The following is a 24,137-nucleotide window of genomic DNA, read 5'->3' on the forward strand; positions in this document are numbered from 1 at the left end:
ATAGGCTATGAGAACCTTATGTATGCTTCCAGGATAAAAAAAAGGAGTGGTGGTGTTTATGAAAAGTGAGGCTCAGGTGTTTCAATCGAGAGCAGAGTTTTCATCCGGGAAATGTTTGTTCAGGTCTTCCCGTTGTCGATCCCCTCTACCCAGATCACCGTGTCCGGGGGGTGCCGCCGTTCATCACGGATGAGCAGCTGGAGCACGAGCTCCGGAGGTTCGGTAAACTTGCAAGCAGCTTCAAAAAAGTAAACTTGGGTTGTAAGGATTCTAAAATCGGGCATGTAAACTCACAGGTGTTTATGTTTCTGGACTCTCCGTCCCAGACCCTGGAGGTCTCCTTCCGGGTCCGATATGGAGATGGGTCCTACATGGTCTATGCGAGCTCTGGACACATGAAGTGCTTTGAATGTGGAGATGTGGGCCATAAACGTGTCTCCTGTCCACACGCTGCACAGCAGAGGGCTGGTGACAGCAGCAGCTACGTTGCTGCTGCTGCAGGTGGAGCACAGCACTCCGTGGATGCTGCCACCGAGGCGTGTGGGGCCCGCTGGGGCACGCGGGCTGACGGGGGACCCGCAGATGCGGGGCCTATCGGGGCGCACGGTACTGTTGTGCTGAGGCGGGACCCGCGGAAGCCCGCGGCATTGATGCGGGGATCGCACCTGTCGAGGGCTCCCTGGTTGAGGAGGTACAGGAGAAAGTCTCCCAGTCAGCCTCTGCGGCGGACCAGAGGTCCACAGTGAGGGACTCGGGTGAAGGACAGTCAGGTGGGGACCAGTCAGGTGGGGGGGTCTCCAGTGAGGAAAATGGAGAGGGAGTGGTTGAGGCGACTCAGGCGTACTGTGCAAGAAAGGAGGAGATGGAGGAGGAGGAAGGAGAAGATTCTAACATCTCCTCCGTTGCTGAGGGTTCAGATAAGAATGACATCTACACTTTGGAAGAGATTAACAGTTCCATGGACAACACTTATCATAAGAAACAGGTGAAGGTGACAGACTACTTTGACAGTATAGAGCAGGGGTGGGGAATCCTGGTCCTGGAGGGCCACAGACCTGTATGTTTTCCATGTCTCCCTGCTTCAACACACCTGAATCGAATCAATTGATAATAAAATTTCATGGAAATCCCACGTCAGACACATTCAAAAACAAAATTTCAAAGAGCCTCTTAGTTTTAAATAAAGTTAAACCATACCTTGATGAGGATGCACTCCGTGCTCTGTACTGTACATTAGTTCTGCCATATTTTACATATTGTGTGGAAGTATGGGGGAACACTTACCAAAATACAACAATTCCCTTATTCAAATTGCAGAAACGGGCATTGCGCATCATTCATAAGGTTGGGTTTCTGGATCATACTCATGAACTGTTTCTTAAGTCAAAGTTGCTCAAATTTCAGGATCTTGTCAATTATAATACATCTATAATCCTATATAAAGCTTTTAACAATATGTTACCCGCAAATTTACAAAAGATTTTTGATATTCGGGAGGGAGCGTATAATTTGAGAGGCTATGGTGAGTTCACATTACCCAGAGTTCGAACAACTCGCAAAAGTTTTTGTGTGTCTGTACGTGGAGTGAAACTCTGGAACAGACTGAGTTTACAATATAAACAATGTATTAATATTCACAGATTCAAATTGCTCTATAAACAGTTGATCTGGTCACAATATGCTCGAAGAGGGTCTTAAATGTATATTGGTGCTGTCAATGAGTGTTTACTTCTCTTATCATTGTTGGTAATGTCCATTACCATTGCTGGTATATTGTTCTTAACTTCACTCAACTGCTTATGACATGTTTAATTTGCTGTTCAAAGCTGCCGTATATAAAAGATGAGTATGTGTCTTGAAATCGTTTTGAAATGAGTTGCAGGAAAAATATTGTATGTTATATATGAACATTATCGGGGTGGGATTAATAAGTTTTCTTCCTCACACTCCCTTTCAGGCATTTTTTGTTTTCATTTAGTATATTGTAAATTTTGTTTCTTTTGGTTTCAGTTGATGAACGGGTATTCATTATGTGTGTCCCAAATGGTGAATATGATTGCCTGAAATGAATAATAAAAATGAATGAAAGGAATGAAGATTCATGGCCAAGTCCAGCAGAAAGCCAGATAACGAGCCTCATTGCAATCAGCTGTGTTGAAGCAGGGAGACATGGAAAACATGCAGGGCTGCGGCCCTCCAGGACCAGGATTCCCCACCCCTGGTGTAGAGAAATTCATTAGAACGGTGAACAGCTTGAAGAAGCAGGTTGGGTTCGACCTCCTTGAAGAGAACAAGCGCTTCCGTCTCAAAAAACACACAACTGCACCCAGGAAAGCTGGCAGGACAACAGTTAAAAGGACCAAGAAATAAATGATCATGCATCACAAGGTGTGTCTCTCCTCATACCGTCTCCTGTCCCTTTGTTGTCTGTCTATCCTGTCTCTCTCTCTCCTCCTTATGAGCAGTCTTACCATAGGCTCCTTAAACATTAACGGTGGCAGAGACAGAAAAGAGCTCTGATCTCTGAAATATCCAACCAGAAGACGGTGGACGTCTCCAGGAAACCCACACCTCCCCCTCTGTTGAGAGTGACTGGACTTTGTGGTGGGGGGGCTCCTGCACCTTCAGCCATGGGACAACCTCCAGTGCTGGAGTCGCTGTGCTGTTTAAAGATTCTGCCAATGTGAACATTCTGTCCTGTGAGGAGGTGGTGCACGGCAGGCTACTGGTGGTCAGAGCAGAAATCACGAACACTATTTTTGTTTTGTTAAAGCCAGGGTCTGCAATCTTGGAAAACTAGCATGTAGCACGAATGTAGCATCTCCCCAAGGCTCCACCCAGCTCCCACCCCATTGGAGGAGCTCCCGTTGGGAGCGAACGCACTGGACGCGGAAGCGCCACACACGAGCGCATGGCAGCGCCACGCGCACGGAGTTTGTGATCGCCTCCAATGTTATTAACCTTTCTGACTTCCCTGCACACAACGCGCATACGAGTGCAGCACGCCCGCAAGCGCCAAGAGCACCTTGGCAATGCTCGCGCGCGCACTGAACCAGGGCCAGTGCACGCCATTGAAATGCACGCGCAGGGGGCTGGTAGAATGGCGAAGGGATTTGATTGGTTTCTTAAGAGCGGTCCGCGCCTTGCAATTGGTTGGAGTTTTTACTGTCCTTTGGCCGCTACAGTTGTCAGGCACCTTTTTCCATCCACATAATGTATTGATTTCTCCCAGGGGGCAAGGGGCATTTCACTCAGTATGACTAAAAGTGCTTTTGGACAACATCGTCTACCCTTTAACGTCTATGCTCCAACCATTGGAGCAAATAGAATTTTTTTTAATATTTTAAAAGACCAGCTAATGACTCACTACCAGGACCAGCTGGTGATCGGAGAGGACTTTAACTGCACCGCAGATTTCTGTATTGACAGGATCGGTGAAGAGCCCCACCCATAATCCGCCCGCACCCTGACCTCCGTCATCTCCCAGCTGGACCTAGTGGACAATTACAGGGTGAAGCACAGCAGATCCAGACAGTACACCTGGGTCCGGGTCAGCAACAACAGGGTCAGTGCAGCCAGACTGGACAGGATCTACATCTCCAAAACCCTCACCTCACAACTGGTTCACTGCACCATCAGTCCGGTTGGTTTCACAGACCACCACCTTGTCACCTCACAGCTGATCCTCTCCCCCACGGAGAGGATCTCATCGTACTGGTAAACAATACATCTACTGATGCTCAAACTTGGACACATCATCAGTGTTGTATCCTAGATTCATTGGGTGTTTCGGGTCTTGCAACAGACACCCTCTTCTAGGCGACCCAACCGAGGTGATCAATTCTCAGCCTGTGTCCAAGTGGCATGCTACCCCCACTACAACCACTGCTCTCCCCGTTTCAACCAGAGCCACCTGGAGGCTCTTTCAGCTGCCTCCACGTTGTTGCCTATGGCCCTTTTGCGGTTCTCACCCATAATGCCTAGTGTTCCGTAGGCTTTGCTCAGGGAGTAGCTCGCAAACCCCCGACAGCCTACCTCCACTGGCATACACCTGGTCTTCCACCCGTTCCTTTGACAGTCCTCCACCAACTCTTGGTACTTCTCCCTCTTTCTTTCCTGGGCCTCCTCCATTCTCTCCTCCCATGGAACCGTCAGTTCCAGGAGGAAGAGTTGTTTTGTAGCTTCTGAGATCAAGATGATATCTGGTCTCAATCTGGACTGGGTGATGTGTGATGGAATCTTCAGCTGCCTCTCTAGGTCAACTGTCATCCCCCAGTCTCGTGCCGTGGAGAGCAAACCCGCCGAGCAGTTCTTAGGTGCTCTCTCCAGTCTCTGTCCTTCCCTGACAAAGCAGATGGCCTTGGCTGTAGCGTGAGTGGATCTGCTGTCTTTGATCCCTTTGCTAATTGCCTCTGCGATGGATTTGAGGACCTTGTCATGCCTCCATCGATACCGACCCTCGCTCAGCGCCCTGGAGCAGCTGCTCAGGATGTGTTCCAGCGTGCCTGTTTTGGAACACAGGGGGCATGCAGATGTCTCTATTTTGCCCCATGTGCGGAGGTTGGATGGGCTTGGGAGAACATCATATACCCCCTGGATCAAGAACTTGATCCTCTGAGGATTCCACTGCCAGATGTTCATCCAGGTGAGTCTTCGTTCCATCGCCTGCTCCCACTTCATCCAGGAGCCCTGCTTTCGCATGGCCACTGCTCTGCTGGTTCGCTCTTCCTCGACTGAGGCTCGCACCTCCTCCTGCACCAACCTCTGCTTCTCTCTTCCACTGACACAGTCGAAATGAATCGCTGGTTGGCTCCCAAGTCCAGCCCTGCCATGTGCCACTGTCCCCAAGATAGCCTTGTGCTTTAGCCGTGACTCTGCCTGCTGGACCGCATCGGATGCCCTCCACTTTCTCCCTGTCCTCACAACAATCCCTGCCCCGGACACTTTGGCATCTCTGGATCCAGAGTACTGCAGGTGTTCCCGTGTCCGTGTTACAATAAATTCCTCCCTGACTGAGCGGAAAGGGAGCCTGAGTTTGTTGGTGTTGCCATACAGTCCAATGCTGCTCAGACTGCGTGGCAATCCTAGCCATCTTCACAGATAACTGCTCACCCTCCGCTCGAAGGCTTCCACCACCGTCATGGGGACCTCGTAGATAAGGAGAGGCCAGAGTATTCTTGGGAGGATCCTATGCTGGTAGATCCAGGCCTTAAATCTTCCTGGGAGCCCAGACTTATCCACTGCCCTTAGCCAGCTCTCTAGGTCTACACTGGTTGCCTTGATAGAATCTGCATCCTTCAGACTGCAGTTGAAGACCTTACCAAGGCTTTTCACTGGCCTCTCAGTGACTGATGGAATCTGGTCTTCTCCCAGGCTGAAGCGGAATTTGTCTGTGACTCTGCCCTTCTTCATTACCAGAGACCTGGACTTTGCCGGTTTGAAGCTCATCCGTGCCCACCTCATGACACGCTCCAACCCATGAAGGATCCACCTGGCTCCGAGTACAGCTGTTGTTGTGACCGTGAGGTCGTCCATGAAGGCTCTGATGGGAGGTTGCCTTACTCCTGACTTGCTCAGAGGACCTCTACATTCTGGTTCAGCTGCCTTGACCAGCATGTTCATTGCCAGTGCAAAGAGGGTCACTGAGATTGTGCACCCAGTGATTATTCCAACTTGAAGCTGGTGCCAGTCTGATGTCAACTCACCAGAGGAGACTCTCAAACTGAACTTGCTTTAGTAGTCCAGGATGAGCTCCTTAACCTTCTGGGGGACATGATGTCTTTCTAGTGCTACTTCCACCAGCTTGTGGGGTATCGAGCCATAGGCATTGGCGAGGTCCAGCCACAGCACCGCCAGGTCCCCTTTCCCCTCTCTCGCTTCCCTGATGAGTTGTGTTACCACACCTGTATGTTCCAGACAACCTGAAACTCCCGGTATTCCTCCCTTCTGCACTGACGTGTCGATGTAATTGTTGCTCAACAGGAAGTTGGAGAGTCTTTTGGCTACAATGCTGAAGAAGATTTTGCTCAACAAGCAGCAAGGAGATAACGCATAACTGGTTGATGTTCTCAGACTTCTCGTCCTTCGGTACTCTGCATACCTCCATGAATGAGCTATCTTCCCTCTCCTCCAAATTACTTTCAGAGCCTTCCAAAGCCGATGTCTAAGCTTTGGGCATTTTTTATAGACCTTATACGGAACTCCGCTTGGGCCTGGGGCTGAGTTTGCCCGTGCCCTCCGCACCACTTCCTCGACTTCACTAAGGCAGGGCTTCCTTGAGGTTGAACTCTGATGTGGGCTCTGGTCACTGCCAGTGCATCACATGGACCCAGCGGATGTTCTCCGATAGGGTCACTGTACATGGCCTTGAGGTGCTCGTCGATGGCATCCTTGGAGCAGGTAAGGCGGCCAGACCTCTTCTGGCCAAGAAACTGCTTGGTCAACTTGAAGGGATTGGCCAGGAAAGCACTTCTCTTCCTGGCCTGCTCCCTCCGCCTCCTCCTGTGAAACTCTGCCCTCTGCAAGGTCAAGAGTTGCTTCCGTAGGATTGCTCTCAGGTCTGCTAGGCCAGCTCTCTCAACTTCCCCTGCTGACCTGAACCACCTCTTTAGCAGCTTAAGGTCTTTCCTGAAATCCTGGATCTTTCTTACTCTGTGGTTAGGAGCATTAGTCGATGGCGTGGGCTTGGGAGCCTCAGTTCCGAAACACTCAGTCGCGATGTTTACAATGAGGGTGGCCATAGTTTCCAGTCGATGGTCCACGTCCCCTTTGGCTGTCACTCCCAAGACACGATCTACATCCTCATCAAACTGCTGCCACTCAGATCTCTTTGAGGATTGGGGCCACTGGATCCTCTGGCTAGCTGAAGGCGGCAGGCCAGTTGTCCTGGTTGAAGTTCGCTGGTTTTGGAGATTCTGTAGGTTGCCTGAAGATGATGCTGTTTCTTGGGGGCTTAGCATGGCATTCGAACTGTCGACAGTGGTTGTAGGTGACACTGGGAGGCTCTGGGCACTGTGGGTTGCCTCCGGGCCTAGCTCCTCCTGCTCCTCCTCCTCCTTCTGACCAGAAGTAACTTCTGTGCGTTGAGTCATCGTTGCCACTGACAAACATTTCATCCTGCCCTGATGTATCTTTAAACCCTTCTGATTCTTACAGGTTTTGCCGCAGATGCATTGTACTGTCGTCATCGTTATGCCATTATCCTTAGTCGTCATTCTTAAATCTGTCCTGTTGGGGTACTCATCCTCCCCCACTCTCGGGCACCCCTGGGGGTATTTTCCTGTTGTCGTGTCTGTAGCTTGCTTTGGGATCTTCCTCTCAGAAGATGTGGCTTGGGCTGCCAACCCTCCCCACTCCAGTTTGCCATCTCTCCGGCCGTCCTCTGTCTCTCCAGATGTCACCACCCTTTTCGTAGTCATCATCCAGTCTATTCCTGGGTGTCACTGGTACTCCCAGAGGTTTCGGTTAACAATACATCTACTGATGCTCAAACTTGGACACATCTGGCACTGGCACTTTAATAACAAACTGCTCCAGGACCGGGTCTTCTGCCAGAGCTTGCAGACCTTCTGGAGACAATGGCAGGAGAAAAAGGATCAGCTGGGTTCACTGAAGCTGTGGTGGGAGGCTGGTAAAGCCCAGATTCGGGTTTTTTTGCCAGCAGTACTCTTCCCACTCTTCTTCTCATCTGAAGGCTGCCATCAGGGACCTGGAGGCTGAGATCCAGGACCTTGAGGGCCGACTACACCGACAGGCTGATCCCACCACCGCTCCCCTGCTGCAGGAGAAGAGGATGGAGCTGAGCTCCTTCCTGCAGGAGAGGGTGAAAGGAGCACTGGTGAGGTCCCGGTATCTCCAGCTGAAGAACATGGATGCCCCAAGCTCCTCCTTCTTCAACCTGGAGAGGTTGGCAGCCCAGAAGAAGAGGATGTCCTGCCTTCAGTTTCCAGGTGGGAGGATTACATCAGATCCAGCAGAGATGAGGAGCCTCGCTATGGATTTTTACTCAAGGCAGAGGACTGTGACCTGGAGTGTCGGGTAGAGCTTCTGGAGGGTCTCCCAGTTCAGTCAGGACGAGAGAGCTTCTTTGGACTGTGAGCCGACTCTTGAAGAGCCGACTGAAGCTGTGGGTCAGATGTCCTCAGGACGAGCCCTGGGGATCGACGGGCTCTCCACTGACTTCTTTAAAAGGTTCTGGAGGGTCCTGGGACAGGACCTTCACAGCATACTGCTGGAGGGTCTGCGGTCTGGATCCCTCCCAGTGTCCTGCAGGAGAGATGTACTGTCCCTGCTTCCAAAGAAAGGAGATTTAACTCTTTTGAAAAACTGGAGGCCTGTGGCTCTGCTCTGCACCAACTACAAGATCCTGTCCAGAGCTCTATCCAACAGGCTCCGGGAGGTCCTGGGCAGTATTGTGGACCCTGATCAGAGTTACTGCATTCCAGAGAGGACTACCATGGACAGTATTTTCTTAATCAGAGATGTGAGATGTGTCTACATTGTTTAATCTGGACTGTGGCATTGTGTCGGTGGATAAGGAGAAAGCTTTTGACCGGGTTGATCACTCTTATTTGTTCTCTGCACTTCAGGCTTTTGGTTTTGGCGAGGGTTTTGTATCATGGATCGGTCTCTTGTATCATGGTGCACAGTGTTTGAAGGTGGGGGCGGGGCCGAGTCGTCCAGTTCCTGTCCAACGGGGGATAAGGCAGGGCTGTCCCACCTCTGGCCAGCTGTACAGCCTGGCCATCGAGTCGATGCTGTGCAGACAGAGCGGCTCAGGGGACTGTTTTCCTCTGGGTCCTGCAGCGTTGAGCGTCCTCCGGCTATTTCTGCCTATGCGGATGACATTAACATCTTTGTCAGTAGCCAGGAGGATGTCAGGTGTCTGCAGGAAACACTCACACTGTATGAAAAGGCCACCTCTGCCGAGGTGAACTGGGCTAAGAGCGGGGCGCTGCTACTCAGGGAGTGGAGGGAGCAGGCAGTGCCCAGTCTTCCTAGAGGGTTGCAGTGGGGGAAGGAAGGAATGAAGGTGTTGGGTGTTTTTCTGGGCACAGTAGGGTTCCTTATGAAGAACTGGAAGGGAGTGAAGGACAAGGTGTGTGCGAGGTTGTCTAAATGGAAATGGCTGCTGCCCCAGTTGTCGTATTGGGGAGAGTTCTGGTAGCCAACAACTTGGTTGCCTTGACTCTTTGGCACAGGCTGTTTTCTGTGACTCCACCCAGAGGGTGGAGGACATCCAGAGGACCATCCTGGACTTCTTCTGGTCAGGACACCACTGGATCAGAGCAGTGGCCCTCTATCTACCGCTGGCTGAGGGAGGCCAGGGTCTGATCCACATCCAGTCGAAAATCAGTGGCTTTCGACTCTAGAGTGCTCAGAGGCTCCTCTGAGCCACTTCTAGATTGTCTGGATGACGTTAAAGCCTGGATGGCTCGAAACTTCTTAAATTTTAATGAGAACAAGACTGAAGTGATCGTTTTTGGTAGCACCCCCATGATCTCCCCAGTCGACCTGGGTTCTCTGGCACAGTTCACCAAACCCACTGTTAATAATCTGGGAGTAAAAGTGGACGCAGAACTAAAGTTTGACAGCCAGATTAAAGCTGTGGTTTTTTCCAGCTAAGACAATTGGCTAAAATTAAACCCTTTCTGCACAGACAGCACTTTGAAACAGTAATACATGCCTTTGTAACCACTCGACTTGATTAGTGCAATGCACTTTACATGGGGGTAAATGGGTCCTCCATTGCACGTCTGCAACTAGTGCAGAATGCAGCTGCTCGTCTCTTAACTGGCAGTCAAAAGTCCAAGCGCATTACACCGATTTTAGCTTCACTTCACTGGCTACCCGTCCATTTTAGAATTCATTTTAAAATTCTTTATTTGCTTTTAAAGCCCAAAATGGCCTTGCCCAGGTGTACTTCTCTGAGCTTCTGCACCCGTACACACCTACTCGTTCCCTCAGATCAGCTGACCAGCTGCTCCTGAGGGTTCCCAAAACAAGGAGGAAGCTCAGAGGGGACCGAGCGTTTGCTGCTGCCGCCCCTAAGCTTTGGAATGAACTGCCGCTGCACATCAGGCAGTCCTCTTCTGTGGCCACTTTTAAATCTCTTCTTAAAACGCACCTCTTTTCCTTGGCTTTTAACACCACCTAAATTGTTTATTTTATGTGCACAGGTCTTTTACCCTTCATTATTATTTTGTCTGTTTTAATGTCTATTTTTATTGTTTATTTTAATGTACAGCACTTTGGTAACCTTGCGTTTGTTTAAACTGTGCTTTATAAATAAAGATGGATTGGATTGGACTGTGATCCTAGCTGGTTGGCTATGGCCCGTCTGCTGCTCAGGAGAGCCGGATGGCTGAACTATGACAAGCAGCTCTTCCTGCTGGACCCAGGGAGCCTGGACCTGACTGGGCTCATGCCTTTCTACAGCTCCATGCTGCAGGCCTGGTAGACCCTGGACCATACCTAGGTGGCTGGTGAGGCTCCAGGCATGTGGGTGCTGCAAGAGCCACTGTTTGCAAGTGGACTAATCCGGACCCGAACACTGGAGTCTGCGGGACTGAGTTCCAGCCTGAGAGAAGCAGGATGCACCAAACTGGGCCACCTGGTGAGGATGACATGTGGGTCTGCGGAGGAGCGACGAGAAAGGAGCGGCATCACCTCCCTCAGGCTGATTCAGAGGGTGGTGAAGGAGTTCTGTGAGGCCCTGCCACAGCCTCCGAGGGGTTTTCTCAAGGACCGGACTGTCATCCAGCACTAGAGTGAGGAGGGCGAGTATGATTTTCCTCCGTTGTCTGTCAGGACTGTGGTGGGCGGATAGAGAGAGGAGGAGGGCCTGCTACTCTCCTTCAGAGGGACAAACCTGGACAGGTTTAAGGAGGCAACCAAGAAAGACCTGTACCGAGCCTGTGTGAAGGTCCTGAACCTCCGGACTCTGTCTGCGGTCAGGGAGTCTAGGTGGGCCAGGTTCTTTGGTCCAGACTCTTCTCCGAAAGGCAGCTGGCGGACCCTGTACAAGCTGCCCGTTGAAAAGCAGACAGCATACCTCCAGTGGAGGGTGGTGCATGGGGCGATCGCTACGAACAGACACAGAGCACACATCGAGTCCAGGGCGCGAGAGGAGTGCGGGTTCTGCAACCAACCTGAAACACTGCAACACTTATTCATAGAGTGTTCGCGGTTGCCTCCTCTTTTTACCGTCTTAAGATCCTGGTTTCTTGCCCTTGGGGAAACTTTCACCTTCCCAGTGTTCATTTTTGGCCCCAGATATTCAGCGAGAAAAAAGGCTGTGCACTGCCTGTTAAACTTCCTCTCTGCCTCGGCCAAGCTGGCCGTATGGTTGACCCGTAAGAACCAGGCCCTAGGGTCTGGAAGCACAGACCTGGTTAACATTTTGAAAGGCCTGATTCAGTCAAGGCTGAAAGTGGAATTTGCGTTCTTTCACGTGATGGACGATGTGCAGGCCTTCAATGGTCTGTGGGCTGTGAGGGAGGTTTTGTGTCAGGTGGGAGGAGATTGACAACTGGACATTCTTTAAGGGATTTGTTGCCTGTGTTTGGTTTTCATGAATTTGTGAGTTACTGGTTTTGGCTTTTCGGCTGAATATAGTACTGTAGTGCACTATACTGAGCAATAAAGGGATTTTACAGCTCTCTCTCCCTCTCCCCGTCTCCCCCTCTCCCTCCCTCCCTCCCCTGCCCGTGGTGCATGCAGGTGTAGCTGATTGAGTAATCAGCTGGGAGTGCTATTTAAGCTGCAGTCTCTCCCCTGTCCGTCTCTGCGTCACATCCGTGTATTCCGGAGTGTCTCTTTTACGGCAGAAGTAATCAGGCGCAACTGGGTTTGCTGTGTGATCGGTGTGCTGATTAACTGGTATCTCTGCTTGGTGCGAGTCTGTTCTCCACACTGACTGTGGTAAGGGCTCTCTCCGATGCCCATAGCATCGTAGCGCATGCCGTCTCCTGGCCAACTCGCATGTGGTCACAGCCTAGGTACTGTGCAGCTTCGCCTTTGTGCTCTTTGTCTCTCTCCTCGTGTGCGTGGGTGCGTGTGTCTGCAGCCTGGGACAGGTATGTATGTTTGTGTATAGCAGCCCTGTTAGATCTAGCTGCTAGCATGCTCATGCTGGGGGTGTTGTCTCAGGTGCAGGTGATTTAAATGCACGCGTTGCTGCTGACATTGTGGCCAGACGTCTGACCGCTGCTGCTTTGTCTCCACTGGGTTTTTCCAGCTCTGGCTGGTTGTGCTCTCACCAGGTTTTCCAACTTTACTGCCCAGATCCGCTGGACTCCACCAGCCTGTCCAGCCTGGCCATCCAGATCTGCGTACATATGAACTGTTTGCCTGCTCTGCCTGTTGGCATCCGCTGTTTCCCCTGGCATCAGACCTCATATTTATTAATCGGTGCATCTGGCTTTTGCTTATTAGTTTAGATCAATCCCTGTTTACCCGGCCTGTTCAGTCCTGCTCCGTCCAAGAAGGCAGCAGAAGACCCTCGCAGACACACTCTGTTTTCAGCCAGTAAAGCTCCTCTGAAGTAACCTGCCAGGAAGATGTTCCTTTCAGATCATTTGTCCTCTCCACTTGCAGGATCAATGTTGGGTTCGCAGAAGCTGCTGTGGCTGATGAGCACAAGAGATCTGTGATCAAGACCCCAGCTCGCATGTCTCCCTGCATGGCCTCCAGCACGCCACAGAGGCCTGCTGCTGAGGCGGCAAAACCCAAAGCTGTGCAGACCGCAACAAAAACTCCAAAGCCATTCCTGTTCACAGGCAACACGAGCATGTCCACCACCCAGAAGAAGCACCCAGAAGAAGCAGAGCTTCGACCTGAAGGCCAATCTGTCACGCCCTCTCACCTTCAAGCCTCACACAAGTAAACTGAAGTCGTTTGCAGAGGTTAAGGAAAATCCTGCAGTCAACAAATCTCTGACCTTGAATTCATGTCAGGACAGTTACAAACAGCACACAGTCCAGACCAGGGATGACAGAACAAAGACAATGGAAGGACGGAAGCAGAAGAAAGACGTTTTGCCTGGGGCACGAAGGGGCCTTGTGATGATATAAAGATTCACCGGTATGTGTTTCATTGTTTGTATATATTTGTGCTGTAGTATGTTCTGTGGATTACTGGCACTTAACTCAGTTAACGCACCTTTAAAGAACCTTTTAAATTGACTTCACCTTAATCTTTCAGTTAAGGTTCAAACAAAAGTTTTAGTTTGGTTCCTTTTTATGTTGTCTGGTAGTGGCTAAAACTCGTTTTGGCTCACACTCCTCCTCCGGTTTGGTTAGACAAGTTTTGATTTCTCTTAGTTATTTCTCGTAGTTTACTGTTAACGGCTGGATTGCTGTGCTGCAGCAAGGCTGCTCTCTCTGTCTTACGCAACTCACATGGGTGAGGGAGGGGGCGCGTTTGAAAAACTATCGAAACAAAAGTGTACAATACTTTTTCTTTTTAAACAATTAAAACCAATGAATTACTTATGTAAATGATATTTATGTAATAACATTTTTAACTGTTATTTTAAAGTTATTTATTCCTATTTATTGACCCATTTTCTCAATCATTAAGTGCTCTGTTTATTTGTAACGGAGGTTACACAAAGGCTAAGGAGACCCCCCCCCCCCCCCCCCCCCCCCCCCCCTACGAGAAAAACCCAGAGTGGAGCCCTGAAGGCGGTTGGTCCTCGCATTGCGGCACCTACCGGCAATTCCTGTAGTCAGGTTGGTACCAACCGTATGGGCCTGTCCCTTCCGTTGGACACTACCAACCAGGCTGAGAACATGTGTTGTAACATGTTTATGTTTCTATTCAAAGTAATCCCAGCTTTTTTAAAGTTCTTTTAAAAATGTCTGCCATTATCCATTCTGATTTAAACAAAGATGTAGATTTAAATGATTTCTGTATTTTTATTCTTTGAAAATAAATTCCACTTAAAAAAACAAAACAAACAAAAAAAAAAAAAAACAGCTGGGTATGTGGTAGGTGACCCACTTCCTGTGAAGGGTCAGATTCAAGCTAAGTGCGCTGAAAGATGAATTCATTCACTTAAATGTACTGTTTTTGTTCATTTGACTAAAAAGTTCTAGAAGTAGAGGACTTAGTGTGTTTTAGGGACACCCTGGAGCACAGCGAGGAAGATTCGGCCTGCCTGACGGGATGCATAGATCGCTGCTTCGACCGGATCGTCATGGGGAAGCCGAACCAAACATCCAGCCCCTTTGCTTCCTCATCCAAAGCTAAGAGGCAGTGGAATGAGGAATTGTCTAGAGCTACTTCTCCATCTGCGGACTACTTGGACGTAGAAGCAGGAGGGACAACTTAGTGTTCTCTGGAATCCCAGAACAGACGGAGGACCCCGAGACGACATTAAAGTTTTCTTAAAATGCACCTGAAGCCAGCAGGGGAAGCGGTAAAAAACATGTCCTTCCACAGATTGCATCACCTGCGAGGAAAAAGACCTGGGTAGACCAGACCCAGACCCATCGTGGCCAAGTTTGTTAACTTTAAACAGAAGGAGCAGCTGAAGAACCAGTACCGGGACACGTGAAGGAAGCATGGACAATTTGCTCAAATGAACAGCTCTCGGACAGCTGTGAACCGGCTCTCATCGTTCACTTAAAAGAGACGTTCAAATGAACGACTCGTTCTTGGACGTCACAGCACTAATTGGCCGGTCTTCACAGGTTTAAAATCCAACCGGCTGTGTGTTTCAGCGAACGTTCAGAGTCCTCTGGATCAGAACTTCTCCATTTCAGGGTGAAGACTTTATAACGCTTGTCAGTGCCGCCAACAACAACAACAACAACAACAACAGGTATGTGTTAGACAGTATGAAGAATTAGCAGAGGTTTTCTGGTTGTGAAATGTGACTTTTTTCCTTTACGTTCGGTTCACCTCGAGGTGATGAAACGTTCACGATTGAGAGACGAGGCTGTCGCTAAATCGCTGTATGTTTTGATGAAATAAATACTGTTTGAGATAATAGTTAAACCCCAGTGGGTGTGTTTTTCGAAAATGCACGTAACACAAGACTGTGAAAAGTCAAAGCAAACTTTCGAATCAAAGCTGTGTGAAAGTAGCTGTTGGCTGCTTTCACCACTGAGTGGTTGATTATGCTTTTCCATTTATAGTCATAACTTCTAATCAACTTCAGAGATTCAGAACAAGCGAAATATATTTGATGGCACTGTGGAATCCACAAGTGTCTCCAGATGCTGCAGAGGTTTCCTCCGGAATCTCCGTTTTCCCCCATCAATCGATAACATGCACGAAAGGTCAATCCTCCAGTCAGGTGATTTTGACCATTAGCCTGGCTCTACATCTGGAGATGGGTCCCTGGGAGCTATCGGCAGTTGCTTTTCATAAAGGTTCATTTGTTTCACCTCTGGCTGGTGAAGCCCAGTCTCTTAAAGATGAGATGGATGTCCTCAGGCACTCATCAGACAAAGTGTCAAAACTGGAGGGAACAGTTGAACACTACAAGAAGCTGGAGGACGTGGAGCTTACAGAGGAGGAAGCTGTCCTCTTACGTTTGGAAAAGGCTAAACCTCATGAACCCCAAAGCAGTGGGAAAAAAGCCACAGCAGTCTGACAAAGTTGAAGCACAGTGCAACACGAGACAGTTAAAACCATAAAGAGCAGCAACATTGGGTAAAATCCCACGACTGCAAAAGAGCAAGACTTTACTGAAACTCGCCAGCCCAAACTTTAGAAATCTCCATGAAGCCCACTTCCGCAATATTGAGTTCATTGACTCCTACTTTCAAAACAGAAACAAGCAGATGGAGGCCTGCAAAAGAAGGCAAATTCAGCTTGTAGAAGCTTGTTCACTGTTGCTTCATCCAATAAAAGGCTGCTGGCGAGGAGTACAGAAAATACCTGGGCATGTTACTCTTTGTATGTGACATCCATAAAATTTCAGATTTTTGGAGGACAAAAACAATTGACTGAACAAAATCTTTTCGCCTCCACCTTCAAGAAGCACCATGAGGCTCAATTTTAGAAGATGGATTTGATGAATTTCTACTTTCAGAGCACAAAGCAGATGGAGACCTGCAAAAGAAGCTAAATTCAGGTCGTAGAAGATTGTTCACTGCTGCTTCATCCAACAAAATGGCTGCTGGCGTTTACACTTTCCCAAAGGCAAAAAAAAAAAAAAAAAAAATTCAAACATCCTGCCACATTGTTTCTTTTTCCCCGCAGCACCAATTTATTAAACTCCATGTGCGCTGCATTGCTTTGCATAAACTCCACATTCTGACATTGTTGGAAGGATGTGGAGGATAAACACACTTTATGGAAGGCTTGAAATCTTTCAAATAGGTTTGGACTCCATGAGTTGCTCACCATCGCTAAAGCTTCGGGATTTGGGATGTTACACATGTTCGTACTCTTTGTACGGGTTCCATCATGATTACCGTAAATCCTCTAATAATGACCTGCATTCCATTAAAAGCCCGTCTCCTTTAATGACCGGGTGCATCTGAAGAAAACTCAAAAGCCGCCTCCCAATATAAGCCTGTTTTTTTTTGTTGTTGTCTTTTCTTTTTTTCTGTGAAGTGCTACGGTGCTGTACTGACAGTAGTGTGTGCTACAGTTCCAGTCCTCCTGGTATTGCGACTGTATGTATTACACGCGTCCGGTAAAAATGGCGGAGGGACATAAAATATTTAACTCGATGCTGAGATGTAATTTTTTTCACATCAATAGAAAAAATAAAATCGAATTAATTCGATATATCCCCATCTCTAAACTGCATTACTGTCAAAAGATCTTTCTGCTCTTTTTGAAGATTTTAAAATATAAGCCTCCCTCTTATACATGCCTCCTTCCATTAAAAGCCTGGTGCCAGCTACACTTGAGACAAAAGCCCCGGCTACTATAAGAGGATTTACGGTATATATTGTGCAGAGTAAGACATCTTAGCAACGATAAGGCATATGCACTCAGTGACATAAGAATTCTTCCAACAGATCTCCAGAAGACGCTCAATGTGGCCTTCAAGGAGAATGCCAAGCTCAGCAGCCTGCTGTCAGGCAAAGGGCCAACGATGCAAACCACAGCCAGTCTCAAACCCACAACATTTTTGTTATGAGGTAACAATGCTACTCACGGCACCACTGTGCAGTCTCTGATGGATGAATGCTTCTACTGCAGACACTCCCCACGAATCACACTAAATATAAACAGACTCAGACATTCCTGCAGTCATTTACATCATAGGTAATTAACAGCGTAAACAGTGCTTCTGTGGGGAATATGATCAAAGCTCAATACAGGCCAATCATGTGCAATATTCAATCGGATATCTGATCAGATATTCAACTCTAAATCACTGGAATCGTTTGCTCATCATGTTCATAAATTCAGCCTTAAATTGTACCCTGAAGGTTGTGGGATGCTGTGTTAAGGTGGGATATGTCACATCATAACATCCATGTCCTTGTTTACTGCTGGGTTTTAAAAACAGGGACACTGTAATGATCCAAAACATCTGCAGTGAATACAAATTACCATTTTATTTTTTAAAAGTCAACCATAATTCCTAGACTCTGAATGAGCGGCGTCTCTATCTTCCTTGTTGTAATTTATCCTCTCCTTGAACTGTCCCATTTTGTTTGATAGCATATATCTTAAGAGCGTGTCAACCTTGGCAACGCTCCACACTGTTGTGCAAAGGCACTTCAGATGTGACATTTTGTTGATCCTCACAACAAGAGAAAGAACAGGCACAAGAACCTCCACAGGGAGGTCAACTGTCACACTTAGCTGCAGAGCAAGACTTCAGGGTGAGTGAAAAGTCCATGAAGCAACTTGCTCAGAGGCACTTCAGTAAGGCAGACAGTGGAGCATCTCTGCCTGTCTCTGATGCTTTCTTCATTTCTATATCCTGTTGGCTGATGTCGATATTGCTGCTCTGTTTCAATGAATTTCTGAAAAGTTACCTAAAGTGAAGGTCACATGTTCAGGAATTTTTCCACTGTTACTTATGACGCCTCTATATAATTCTAACAATATCAACCAATTAATGATATTACTTATACTAGGAGGTGCAGGCAAACTGTGCATCCCCTCCATTTTTTTTTTTTTCCAATTTGGGACACGATTGACTGTCTCAACTGCAGAAAAGAAATGAGAACAACCAAACTGAGAGCAACCCACATTGGTAAACGCTAGAGCACATCTGACTGGCTAGCTGTGTAAACCACATCATGTCATGCTTTTCATACTAATGAGAGACAATTAGTCCTGAGAAACAGTGAGACACTCCTCCATGTGTCAAACACAACATTCTCTGCTTAATGTGGACTCATTTGTTATGCACCCAAGGCTCATTACTGGAATGGATGGCTATGGTCACGAATGTTGACTCAGCACCACGGTAAGAGAGTTTAATTGCAAATCACTGTCTGCATCATGTGGCAGCAGTCTAACCATGCAGCAAATATCACAACTGTATCACCAGCATGATTACATCCAGTCTATTGAGTGTGTCTCTCAACCATTTAACAGGCACACAAAGCTATACATTTTCATTGAAAGGTGCAAGCATTCTGATTCTCATTCAGCCTTGAATGGCTCCTCACTACTTGTGGGAGGCCAACTAACACACAGCCATCTTATATTTGTCATCAAGGCAGACTCTATTCAAACAAAGTTTGAGCTCAATTAGAGCGTGCTCAGGCTAGTCACACTGCACTTCCTGTTCCAGCACGTGCCATAACGGCCATAGTCGAATCCAGAAACTGATAAAACTTGTCAACGTGATTCAGATTGGATCACATTCAGGTTTTTTTCATTGCACTTCCTCTTTCATGGCAAATATCAAAGTTTTGTGAAAATTTTAATGACTTTTCTTCAGTCCATATCTGATCAATTGGCTGAAGTTGAACTGATTTTGAATTACCCACAAGGATGAGCCTGCTCTTGAAAAGAACATGCAGTTCAGTTTTTTTTTTTTTTTTTTTTTCTTTCAGCAGGTGGTGCTATAGCTGATGGTCATTGTCATTATAAGGCCTTGGTCAGCTCTGGACTATGATGCGTGTGATGTTTGAAAGCAAGTGGATTGCGTTCATGCTATTTACAAGGCAAACATGTCAATTTGTGGCCACAGCTACACCCTCTGACTTTTGTGGAAGATTTAAATTTTCGGACACCAGTCCCTTTTCTATCAACTGGCCAAATTTGATGTAGTATGGAATCATCCCCTCAGCCAAGTTCCCTCATGAAAAATTAAATTTTGACTAAAATTGTCCAAAAATACAACAGATTTAAAGAATAGACACATTCCTTTGAATTTTTGTTATGCGCACGTCAGACATTTTTGTGCATGGAATTTTGTTCCACAATGAACAATGTTTCAGCTTTTTTTTTTTTTTTCTGCTACAGTAAATCAGCCTGTGGATTTACTCAGCAGGGGTAACTTTAGGTTTAAACGAAAAGCATTATTTATCTCAAGTACGTGAATTCATTCTGAGGCAGATTTCCAACATTGCCATATTTTCCAGTCCACATTTAAATGACAACATTTTCAAGTGAAAACACAGCATTTTGGGTTCCATTCCTGACTTGGTAGTTTCAAATTAGAGAATTATCCGTAATAGCTTGTCTGTCTATAGTGTGAGCTGCCATTAACTTCTGTGTGTCCTGTGCTGCTGATTGACAATCAGCAGATTTGAAGCACCTGGGCTTGACTCTGCTTCCATTGAGGATAGAACTGCTTCTTTTTTATTGTGGACTTCACGCTGCAGCTTCATCAGGGTCACATCTCAGCTTGGCACACACCCTTTTTATTCATACATCACTGTGATTACTGACAGTACTGAAGACAGTATCTAGGGGTTGGGCAATAATATGGTATTGACTATGTGCACAAGCCTGGGACATACTTCCGGTTTTCTCCAGTTATCAGCAAGGTACTTTCCAGTACCCTTCCTACTTAACTTCTTATAGTTCCAATATGAATGAACATCAACACATGAATGCTGTTTCTGCATGAAAGAAGATGGAATATAAATATAATATCAAGGATGCTTTAAAGTTTCAGAAAAGGGGTGGTTCTACTGAGCTCTATTGTGTTCCATTTTATGCCATTTCAAGTCACTATAACAGCAAACTGAGCTTCCTCTGCTCAGCAGAGGACACCAGAGTGAGAGCAGCAGCTGTCCGAATATGCAGGATGGTATTTTCAGTAACTTAACAGACCAGGGTTTACTGCACATAATTGTAAAATGTCCACATTTTTGTCATTGCTAAGGGCACACAGATTTTCGCTACAAGCACCATGTCATTGACAGAAATTTGTCTCAAAATATAAGGTTAAAAAGGTAAAGAACAAATTAATATGCAGAAATTAAGAACTGTGTGTTTGGATTTTTCAAAATTAGTAAAGAAACTCCAAATCAAACAATTAATGGCAAACCAAAAAGAATTCCAAAACCCATATCTTCTTCTATTTTTAAAGTGCTGTAGTGCTTAAAGTGCTTGAGATGTTAAAGTGCTTTGAGTCTGTGCACAATGTGCAAATGGGCAAAGGGTAAAGTGCTTTTAGTTTGAGGTAGATGTTAAAATACTAAACACTAAACCACAAAACCCAAAAGCAATCCCTTCATTAACTCAAAGAAAACACTAAACACTACAAAATTGGGCCAGGCTAACAGTGTTAAGGGGGAAGAGGGAATTAATTTATTTATTAGAGATATCCTTCTTTTAAAACAATAGTTACTTTAAGACAGTACTGGAATTAGAGAGCTTAAGGAAATCATATTTAGAGCTTAAAGAACAGCAGCGACCAGCTATAAACAGAAGAATGTTTATGAAAAACCAGCCGATTGCCTAAACATCTGTGTTTTTGTAGATTTAATAAGCAAACTTACATTCAGCTCGACATGACCGCACCCTGCACCCGAGCTCTCAAACACCGAACCTAACCCACCGGTGGTCGATCAGCTGATTAAGTAGCGTGAAGAGAGGGAGGGGACCGGGTGGTGCGTTCAAGGCCCCTCCGCTCACAGAACACTTCAATCACCCACTCGGTTACATTCTTCCCCCCAAAAATGAATCGGGACCCACCGATTTCAAACAGGACCTAGGACCAGGGACGGAATATAGCCGTCGCTGAACTACTGGCACCCTGAATCTGAGAGGCAGCAGCCCCTTGTTCCTCATCCCTAATAGACACAGGGAGGCGATGTGGATTGGAATGCTGGCCGGCTGTTTTGCGGTTGGATCTCCTGATTGACGGCTCAGCACTATGACGTGCAGTTGGAACAACCGGCCGAGGAGTGGGCGGACTTTGGACAGCAGGATGCTCAGGTGAGGGCAGGGCTACAGGTCGTGAGGGCAGCACTGCAGGTGATGAGGGCAGTGCTACCGGTGATGATGGCGCACTGACAGACTCTCTGACCACCACCCAGGCTCCAGCTTCAGGTTCCTCATCACTCGCTCCCTCTTCTGCAGATACATCTTGCGGCCATACCTCTTGGCTGGTCTCCGGAGGAGGTAGAGCGGCTTTTAGAGCGGTACGATGCACCTGCCTTACTTGGTTGAGACAGTCAACAGGGGCTATTGAATAGACCACACCTCCTGGTTGGGGAGATTTCACAATTTGGTAAAGTGTGGAGCCCCAGGCATCTTGAATTTTTCTACGGCCTGGACCAACATCCCGCAGGTACACTCTCTGGCCTTCATGCAGTGGCTCACACAGCGGTTGGCTGTCATGTCGCTCTTTCCTTTGTCGTGCAGCCAACTCCATTCTATTCTGGGCAACGTCCATGGCCACCTGCAATCGCCGACGATGCTCCACCACCCAGTCACACACCCCTCCAACTTCAGGCTCTGGAAGATTGCCAAGGAGGAAATCGACAGGCAAGTGAGGCTCTTGGCCAAACATTAACAGATGGGGCGACTCACCGGTGGACTGGTGGGAAGTTGCATTATACTGGAACACCAGCTGGGGCAGATGACTTGGCCAGTTTTGCTTTTCTCTCTCACACTGACCATTGCCCTGTGGTCTGTAAGGTGTGGTGTGGCTCTTCTGGATCCCATAGAGGGCACACAGCTGTTGGACAAGCAGGCTTTCAAAGTTTCTTCCCTGGTCCGAGTGTATTCGGGCTGGGACACCATACCGATAAAACCATTCTCGAACCAATGTCTTTGCCACCGTCTGGGCCTTCTGGTCATGTGTGGGAACTGCCTGCGTGAACTTTGAGAATACGTCCGTCATGATGAGCATCAACTCCCTCCCATCACGAGCCAGCTCTAGAAGTGTGAAATCGATTGCGAGAACTTGATTGGGTCTAGATGCAAGAAGGTGGCCCATGGGTGCACGAATCTTGGGCTGGGTACTTTTGGCGATCACGCAGCGTTCACAGCTCTGGCACCAGTCCTTTATATCCCGATCCATTCCTGGCCAGTAGCATCGCTGCCACACAACCTCAGTGGTCCGCTGGATCCCTTGGTGGCCATGGTTTTGGTGGAGACCCTTCAGCACCTCCTCCTGCAAACACTCAGGCAACAGAAGTTGGAGTATCTCCTCACCTCCATCTGATCTCTGCAGGCGGCGGTAAAACAGTCCCTCCTTCTGCACGATGCGATCCCACTGCTTGATCAGACCCCGCGCTCGAGGGATCATCTCCTCCTGCTCAGCCCGACTCGGAAATCTCTGTTGGCTCCAGAACAACAGGAAAGCTCCGATAGCAGTGTCAACATGCTGGAGCGTCTTCAGATCCCCTGGACTGCGGGAAGGAAGGGCAGTGATTGTGGACTGATGGGCCTCCTGATGACACTGGTCGATGTTTTCTGCGATCGCCTCAGGAACTTGTGTGCCAGGTAGGTGACGCTCCAGCTGATCTCGGTCGTTACTGGGAGGATTCTGCCTAGAGAGAGCGTCAGCATTTCGATTAATCCGCCTAGGCCGATACCTCACAACATAGTCGAAGGCGGACAACTCAGCGACCCAGCGTTGCTCAGTAGCTCCCAGCTTGGCCGTATCCAGGTGGCTCAGTGGATTGTTATCAGTCCATACAACACAGCGGTGGCCCCACAGGTAATCTTTGAACTTCTCTGCCATTGCCCACTTCATGGCTGCCATTTCCAGCTTCATGGAGCTGTAGTTTTTCTCAGCTGGATGCAGGCTGTGACTGCCATAGGCCACTGGTCTCACTTTCCCTCCTTGCTCCTGGGACAGGACAGCTCCAAATCCACAGTGGCTCGCATCTACCTCGAGGATAAATGGCAGAGTGAAATCAGCAAACGCTAATGTGGGAGCACTTACAAGGCGGGACTTCAGGGCATTGAAGCTCTCCTCCCACTCCTCAGACCAAGCGTTGCCCAGGCATGTCTTCCGCCCTTTCCGCTTGTCGGGGCTGGTCAGATCTGCAATGAGCCGATTGAGTGGGCTAGCCAGCTTGGAGAAGCCGTCCACAAACCTCCGATAATAGCTGGCGAAGCCGATGAAGGACCGAAGCTCCGAGACGGTCTGCGGCCGAGGCCAGTTGGACACCGCTGCTATCTTGGCGGGATCGGTGGAAACTCCCTCTTTGGAAATTCGATGCCCCAGAAATTGCACCTCCTTTTTGAAAAATTCACATTTCTCCAGTTTAACTTTTAATCCTTCCCGCTGCAAACGATTTAACACCACTTCGAGTCGCTGTAAGTGTTCATCAACATCTGAAGAAAAGACAACTATATCATCAAGATACAGTAACAGAGACTGACCATGTTGTGCACCAAACATTCGCTCCATGAGCCTCTGGAAGGTCCCGGGCGCATTGCATAGTCCAAAACTCATTCGGTTAAACTCATATAAGCCGAACGGGGTGCAAAAGGCAGTCTTTTCTTTGTCACATTCTGTCACCGGCACTTGATTATAGCCGCAAGCTAAATCCATAGTTGTGAACCACTGAGCTCCGGACAACGAGTCAAGCGACTCCTCAATTCGTGGTAGTGGAAAAGAGTCTTTTCGAGTTTTCTTGTTTAGTTGCCTGTAATCCACGCACAGGCGCAGACTGCCATCCTTCTTGCGGACGACCACGATGGGGGAGGCGTAGGGGCTGCTGCTCTCTCGGATTATTTGGGCCTCCAACAGCTGATTGATGTGGGCTTTTACTGACTCGCATTCTGAT

At 48.0% G+C, this 24,137-nt stretch overlaps 1 pseudogene; it reads right to left on the reverse strand.

The window, feature by feature from the left end:
* Window positions 1-3,876: 3,876 nt before the first annotated feature.
* Window positions 3,877-7,418, reverse strand: LOC115381284 (uncharacterized; annotated as a pseudogene).
* Window positions 7,419-24,137: the final 16,719 nt, after the last annotated feature.

The sequence above is a fragment of the Salarias fasciatus genome, chromosome 23, assembly GCF_902148845.1.
Source record: "Salarias fasciatus chromosome 23, fSalaFa1.1, whole genome shotgun sequence".
Classification (NCBI taxonomy): domain Eukaryota; kingdom Metazoa; phylum Chordata; class Actinopteri; order Blenniiformes; family Blenniidae; genus Salarias; species Salarias fasciatus.